This window comes from Nannospalax galili, unplaced genomic scaffold, assembly GCF_000622305.1.
Source record: "Nannospalax galili isolate Female #2095 unplaced genomic scaffold, S.galili_v1.0 scaffold433, whole genome shotgun sequence".
NCBI classification, from domain to species: Eukaryota; Metazoa; Chordata; class Mammalia; order Rodentia; family Spalacidae; genus Nannospalax; species Nannospalax galili.
Window position 1 is genome coordinate 6,578,311 of NW_008338715.1, and position 8,071 is coordinate 6,586,381.

The window sequence follows — 8,071 nt, forward strand, 5'->3', positions numbered from 1 at the left end:
TTTTTTTACTTATTTGTGTAGGTCTGAAATTACATTGTCAAATGTGGTCACCCCTAACCACACTTAGTTTTTAAGTTTAGCTGTAACTAAGGTAAAAAGCACAGTCCCTTTGTTTTCAGATGTGAAATAGGCAATGTGTTCCTATTAGCAACCACAGTGAACAATACAAATACACAGAACTGAAAACTTTCAATTAGAAAGCATTGGTTTAGAATTAAGATAAAAAATGCAATTCTCCGCCCCTCCCGCAACGCATGACCCGCGATTTCCCTCCTCCCCACAAACCCCCACCCCCGGGTTCTCCTGGCATCTCAGTGGAGGAACGTGATCAACGAAGAATACAAAATGTGGAAAAAGAACACCCCTTTTCCCTAAGATTTGGTGATGACCCAGGCCCAGGAGTGGCCCAGCTTAACTGTCCAGTGGCTTCCAGATGTAACTAGACCTAAAGGAAAAGATTTCAGTGTTCATCGGACTGTGCTGGGTACACACATTCGATGAACAAAAGTTTTAGCCAGTGTCCAGCTCCCCAACGACGATGCTCTCACATTGATGAATCACATTACATAGTGAATAAAGAAAATTTGTAGATTTTGGCACTGCAGTGGGAAATTTGAAACAGAAATCAAGATCAACCATAAAGGAGAAGTAAACAGGGTCATTTCATGACCCAGAACACATATCATTGCAACAAAGACTCCATCCGGTGAGACTTTTGTTTTGGGTTACACAAAGCATCCTTCTAAACCAGACCCTTCTGGAGAGTGCAACCAAGACTTGCGTCTCCGTGAACATCAGCAGGAAGGCTATGGGCTTTCTCAGGACCCAAATCTCAGTGGGCACTTGCTTAGTGTTTCAGATGGCCGTATCATCTGCCTATGAGAAATCAGTGCTGTTCCAAAAGAAGAAAAAGTGGTGGATGCAAAGACCATCTTTACAGGACCTACAGCCCTACAGCCGTAGTAGAAGATGTTTCCTGGCATATGCTTTGTCAGTCTGTGTTTGGGTCAGTTGCTGATGATCAGGAACTTATGATTTGGGATACTCATTCAAACAATACTTCCAAACCAAGCCATTCGGTTGATGCTCACACTACTAAAGTGAACTTCCTGACCTTCAATACTCATAGTGAGTTCATTCTTGCCACTGGATCAGCTGACCAGACTGATCTGTCAACTGATCTGTTGCCTTGTGGGATCTGAGAAATCTGAGCTAAAGTTGTATTCCTTTGAATCACATGCGGATGAAATAGTCCAAGTTCAGTGGTCACCTCACAATAAGACTATTTTGGCTTCCAGTATTACTGATCATAACCTGAATGTCTGGAATTTTAGTAAAATTGGAGAGGGAAAGTCCCCAGAAGATGCAGAAGACAGCCACCAGAGTTATTTTTTATTCATGGTGGTCACACTGCCAAGATCTCTGCTTTCTCCTGGACTCCCAATGAACCTAGGGTGATTAGATCTGTATCAGAAGACAGTATCATGCAAAGGTGGCGGATGGCAGAGAACATTTATAATGATGAAGACCCTGAAGGAAGGGTGGATCCAGAAGAACAAGGGTCCTAGACATGTCTTGTGATTTTAGACTCCCCTTGCTTTTTTCTGAGATAGATTTAGCACTGCTTTTGAGACAAGGACTTTGTTCAGTTCTCCCTCTATAATAGGTGCCACCAGTAATGCTACAAACCTAAGCAGTGGGTGCTTTCTAAACCTTAACTAGGAGTCACAATTTAAAAAAAGCCACAGACTTATTTAAATTTTATTCAGGAATTTTCTAGTGAAAAACCCAGGTCTAAAATGGCTTCAGAAATGGGTCATAATATGTGTGATTTTTTTTCTTCTTAAACTAGATCTCCAGTTTTTTCAGATTCTAATTACAGGATAGAGTGAATAAGAAACAGAGCCAAGTGAGGTAGGTGCCTGAGCCGTGAAGTATAAATATAACAAGATGTCATTTTTATTCAGAAACTAGGAGAAGCTCAAGTCCTACAAATTCTACTCTACAGTTCTTATGCCTATTTTCCAGGATTCATTTTCCCACGTAGAGCAGTCATTTATTGGTTTCTTCAGTTAAGACTACATGTTCCTCCTTCCCCATATATTTTGCTCATTAGTGTATTTCTCAAATTGTTTTCATATTATTCTTTTCCTTTCTGGGAACTGTCTTTTGTTGTATTTTTTTTTTTAACCTGGGACCACCAAGTTATAAAGATGTATGTTTTAGCCTGGCAGTTCTACCACAGGTGAGCTGCCAAGTTGAGAAGAGAGATTTGATAGTTTGTATTTGTTTTTAAAATTAATTAATCCTTGATAAGAATTGCTTTTGTTTTATGGGGTTAGTCCTTGACCACTATAGTATCAAACTATCAGTACCATCTCCATTTTTGTTGATCTGTCTCACCATCAGGCCTGTTCCCCTCCATGACTACCTGTCTAAGTGCTTATAATGAAATAAATTGATTTTCTAAATAAATAATAAATAAATAAATAATGAATCAAAGAATATTCAGAAATAGGCTTTATTTTCCCCTTTTTAGATAATGATACCAGAATCTAAAAAGAAGAAAAATGAAGAAATTAGTAAGCAGGTTGGTAATTGTAAACTCAAGGGCCAGAGAGATGGCTCAAGGTAAAAGCCTTTATTGTGCAAGCTGGGAAACTGTTCCTTTTCTAGAAGCCAATTAAAGATGAAAGAGAGACTCAACAAAGTTGTCCTCTGAATTGTGCATGCAAGCATAACGCCCCCTCCACACACACATACAACTGTTTTTTAAGAGAGAAAATATGTATTTTCTAATGGCTTAAAAAATTAGGTCTAGATGGCTTTTATTTTGGGTAATAGCAGAAATAACATACCTTTATGCATTATTTGCATTTCATAGGTTTTCAGTTAGTTCCATTTATTTTTGGTAGAAAAGCAACACATGATTAAAAACATGACCACAAGTTGAAAGACATGATGCTGAAGTTTAAATAATCATCTATGAAAGGTTCATATTACACAACAAATGATTTTTTTTTAAATATCAAAGCTTTTTCTCTTCAAATATTCAAAATAAGTGTGAAATTAACATACATAATATTAAATTTTTTTAATCTTTAAAAAAAAGTTTCATTGAGCTTTTGTACATTTCATACAACAGTTTTTAACCAAATTTGTGGCCCCTCCCCCATTCACCCACAACACACTGCCACTGGATCTCATGTATTCTGCTATACATGTTAAGTCCTATCCAGTCAAGCATTGTTGTAGAAAATCTTGTGACTGATTTTGCCTTTTGCCTTACATACCTATCATGCTGGAATGCAGTGCTTCCTGTTTCTTATCAGAGAGAAAACTATGTAAGTCACATGGTTTCCAGGAACCTGAAACTTAGAGAAACTGAAACTTATCATGCTAATAGGGCACCTGGCCTGCTAGACTGTAATAGGATACTAATCTGCCATGCTAATAAGGGATCCTATATGCTGTATTATGATTGGACTATTACCCTATATAAGCCGGTACTCTCCTGCAATAAAGCAGATCTGTGTCACTGAACCTGGTCTCCTGCATCTAAATGCAATGATGCTGGTGCAGACTCCTCACCAGCCCTGATGTCTGGACCAGACGACTGATCAGAGGAACTGAGAGAGCAGGAGAGTGACCATAGCAGGAGGAGAGCAGCCACAGACCGTAACCACAAAGCATTAGTACCCAGATATCCTTCAGTGAAAATATATCCACTAGAGCCTAGTCAGCCCATCTAGAGATCCTTGGTAAGGACCCTCACCCTCACCCAGTAATAATCAGTCTCCAATATTTCCCAGACTATGGTGGATACAGAAGTACTCACTCTGCAGTCTCTTATTCTTTAAAATTTGGCTAGTTGTGTCCTTCTGTGTACATCACACTCTGTTGTATATGGAAGCGTCACTGATGAGAATTGAGGGAAGCACTAGTTTTCTCTCTACCCCCGTGCCACTATGTTCCATGAGTCTTAAGTGTAGAGATTCCACCGTAGCTATGTCACCTAGGACTGTGCATCTCTCTGATGTATATTCTCTATATATTCTCTGTGTCTGACAAGTTGTAGGATTCTGAAATAGTCTCTGTTGAAGAAAGAAATTTCTTTTATCAGTAGTGTATGGTGTATTTGTCTGTAAATATAAGGATCCATATTGGTTTCTTTTTTTGAGATTAGATTCCATAACAGTAGTACAACATTATATTATATATTATGTTATTTAAAATCTGAAAAATAAAACTGAAGTAGAAATTTATAATTAAGAATGCCCAACCCACAGAGGCTGGCAATTTCCCAAAGGATAAAAGGCTTTTTTATAAGTGTGAGGATCGGATTCCAAATCCCCAAAATATATATGTAAGGACTGGGTAGGTGTAGTGACTCACCTTTATTGCCAGCATTCAGAGAGGAGAAAGAGAAAATCCCCAGAGCAGACAGGCTAGCTTGACTAGCCTGTGTCTGCAACCTTTACCTCAGAGACCCTGCCTCAATTAATCAGTTGGAGAGGCATTGAGGAAGACTCCCCAATTCAATCACAGGACTGCACATGTATGCAAACACCTCAGCCCACAGAAATGTGAAAAACCAGAGTCATAGATACACACACCATACATTCATTCATATACAAAAGGAAAGAAAACAGGGCTTATTGCAAGCTGCACCTTTTATGCATTCACCATTACAGTAAAACAAAACAAATAAAGTATAGAACTCCCAAGCATACCATATGAGTCAAAGTTTTTGAAAAATCTATTATAAGTATATTTTGAGTCTGTGATCTGCAGTTCTTACCATTTGTTTCCCAAGGGGCCTGGTTAATCCAAGGGGTGGGACCTGCTGCAGAAAACTGACTGCTCTGAGAGTTAGTCATGGAGGGAGGGGCTTTTGGTGTCATCTTGGAACAGAAGAAGTGCAGTGCAGAAAAAATAGCCCCAGTGTCTCTCCTGTGTGGATGTCAGAGGGGCATTTACCAAACTGGGGTGAGACTGTGGGCTCACAAGGCATGGGTGAAAGCTAAAGGAAACTGTGGGTGTGGTGCAGATGCAATCTGGAACAGCAGGCCACTGAGCCACAGAGTGGAACTGGGCACTGGGTGTTTGCCTTTGTAAGTTACTCTACTTTCCCTACATTAAATATAAACTATGAAAAATTAAGATAAAGTTGTGTTATATGGTTTGTCTAATAGTGCCTGGAGGAAGAGACCCTAAGAGAACTCAGGTGAAAAATTGGTGCATGCTGGCAAGATGATGGCACTAGGAATGACAAACCCTGGGAGTCTGGAAAAAGCTAGAGAGAGAATGTCGAAGCTGATGTGGGTCTTACAATTAGTTATAAAATATGTAACTACAAAGGAACCAGCCACACAGAAGCATGGGCCACAGCAGAGAAAAGGGTTCGAGTGTATCCCAAGGAGCCTGCTGCAGAGAATTGACCGTGGAGAGTTAGCCATGGAGGGAGGGCCTTTTGGTGCCATCTTGGAAAAGAAGGAGCACAGCAGGGAAAAAATAGCCCAGGTGTATTTCCTACATGGATGTGAAAGGGGGCATTTACCCACCTGGGGTGAGACTGTGGGCTCAGAAGGTGTGGGCAAAAGCTAAAGGGTACTGTGGGTAGGCCAAAAGCAATCTGGAACAGCAGGCCACTGAGCCACAGAGCAGAACTGGGTGCTGGGTGGTTCGCCTTTGTAAGTTACTCTATTTCCCCTACCTTAAATATAAACTATGAAAAATTCAGATAAAGGTGTTTTATATAGTTTGTCTAATAGCAGCAGGATCAACAGACCCCAAGAGAACTCAGGAGACACCATTCTACCCCTATGCAAAATATTCAATGACAAATGTTAAAATAAACTTAAGCAATTTAATCCATTGATGGTTTACTGATAAAATCAGCCCACTCCTCCATTTCATATGGGCAACAAATAAAATTTATCTTGGTAATTAAGAGTCAAAGATTTAGTTCAACCATTTAGAAAATTCAATTTTTTAAAGTACAATGGATTACCTAAGAAAATCCATATGACTCAGATCTGTGTTCTCATCTTCAGTTTTCTATGCATGTCAAGCATTTTCTCCACCAAAATCTTAACTCAATGGGATTATTATGAGCCAAAGTGAGACTCTGAGAGATTAGTTTGTTCTGCAAATGATTTCAAAATCCTTCTAAGTTGTATTACTAAAACTGTAATAAGCCAATTAATAAAATATTCTTATATCTACCATAATCTAAGTTTTTAAAAATATTTTTATGTGTATGAGTGATTTTGCTTAGACATGTAAGTTCACCCATGTCATGCAATGGATGTGGAGATTAGAAGAGGGTGTTGGATCCCCTAGAACTTGAGTTAGGGACGGTTTTCACCACCTTGTGGGTGCTGGGTATTGAATCCAGGTCCTCTTCAAAAGCACCTAATGCTTCCAACTACTGAGACATCTCACCAGCCCCATAACCTGAGATTTTGTTCCTTATTTCCAGTTCCTTCATATTTATTTCTAATTTATTTTATTTATTCAAAATAATCCATTTAGTGTTATTATTATAGTAATGTAAACATTCCAAAGTAGAGAGTACTTTCTACAAGATCCTTTCCTGAATGTTAGAATGACCTCTTATGTGTGGGTATATTTATGTAACTTGTAAATCACTAAAAACAGAGCAAACAACTCATGGAAAGGAGCTGTTTTCCAAACATAAGGAGAAAGAGATGAAAAGGGTCTATTTGGATCATTCATAATACAAATAAGATTCAGAGATTCAATTTGTAAATAAAAGTATTTGGTAAATTTATTGATATTGCTTTTCCAAATTATATATTTCAGTTGAGCCTTGATACCCAAATTCTGCCTTACTTGAAATATTTGCATATCATAATTACATTTGCTATTGGGAATGAATTTATTTAATAAGCATATAGATTTCTCAAGTCTGAACATCCAATAAAGATAATTCAATTCATAGAAGACATATGGTTGTTCAAACATCCTTTTAAATATTTAGTGGTTCCTACACCACTGCATTTCACCCATATTATTTTGACTTTAAAAGAAACATACTTTCTGTTTTATAGTTTATTATAGTGTTGGTTACCAGTTTGTTGTGCATGATCTAGCTCTTTCTATTTTTTTCACTTTTTAAAATTAGAGAATTTCAAGACTAACAAAATGCTTTCTCTTTACCTGTGGAAGTGATCCAATAATTTTCCCCTTGATTCTATTTATTAGTCAAAGACATTACATGCATTATGTTTATTGTTTTACTGTATTAAGCTAGCCTTACATTCCTGGACATTCAGCCATCCCTCCACTGATCTATCTCTATTCTCTCTCTCTCTCTCTCTCTCTCTCTCTCTCTCTCTCTCTCTCCCTCTCTCTCTCTTTCTCCCTCTCGCTCTTGCCCTTGCTCTTGCTCTATCATCTAGATGCCTATCAAGCCGCGTTCACCCTTCCATCTCCCCCGCTATTCTCTACTACTAGCTTGGGCCCTGTGCCATTCCTAGTCTTGGGGCCCCAGACACCTGGGGAGCCAGTGCTGCTTCCTGAACCTTTTCACCCAGACAGGCTTGGGTGCCTTCCTTGGGCCCCAGGAGTACTGCCTCTCTGCTTCCCTGGTCCTACAACACCCACCAGCCTCTTTCTGGCGCGGACAGCCTCTTTCTGGGGCTCCGAGGCTTACATTCCCTCTCCCTGATCCTTTGTATCCAGTACAACCCAGCTACTCAATCCACTCCCTGGGAAATCTTGGGACTTATTCCCACCCCATCTGCCTTTGCATGCCTGCGTGGCACGGCCACGGCCAGGATCTCAGGTCAGTCCAACACCCAAGTTCCTGAGGCCAAAATCATTCTTAGAAGATTCCAGACCTAAGGAGAAAGTCTGAAAACTTCTGACCCACATTGGAATTGGGCCACTGCAGAACTCCTGAAGACAAAATCAATCTGGCCATGACAATATAAAATCAAAAGAGAGAACCAGAAGCTTAGACGAACCAGCTCTTCATACCCAAAAAGGAAACCACAAAGACACATAAAGTTCAAAAAAAGAAGCAGAACTAAACTTGAAGGCC

The 8,071-nt window shown here is 39.4% G+C and overlaps 1 pseudogene; it reads left to right on the forward strand.

Annotated features, from left to right (window-relative positions):
* The first annotated feature begins 330 nt into the window (after nucleotides 1-330).
* Nucleotides 331-1,568, forward strand: LOC103734367 (annotated as a pseudogene).
* The last annotated feature ends 6,503 nt before the right edge of the window (nucleotides 1,569-8,071 follow it).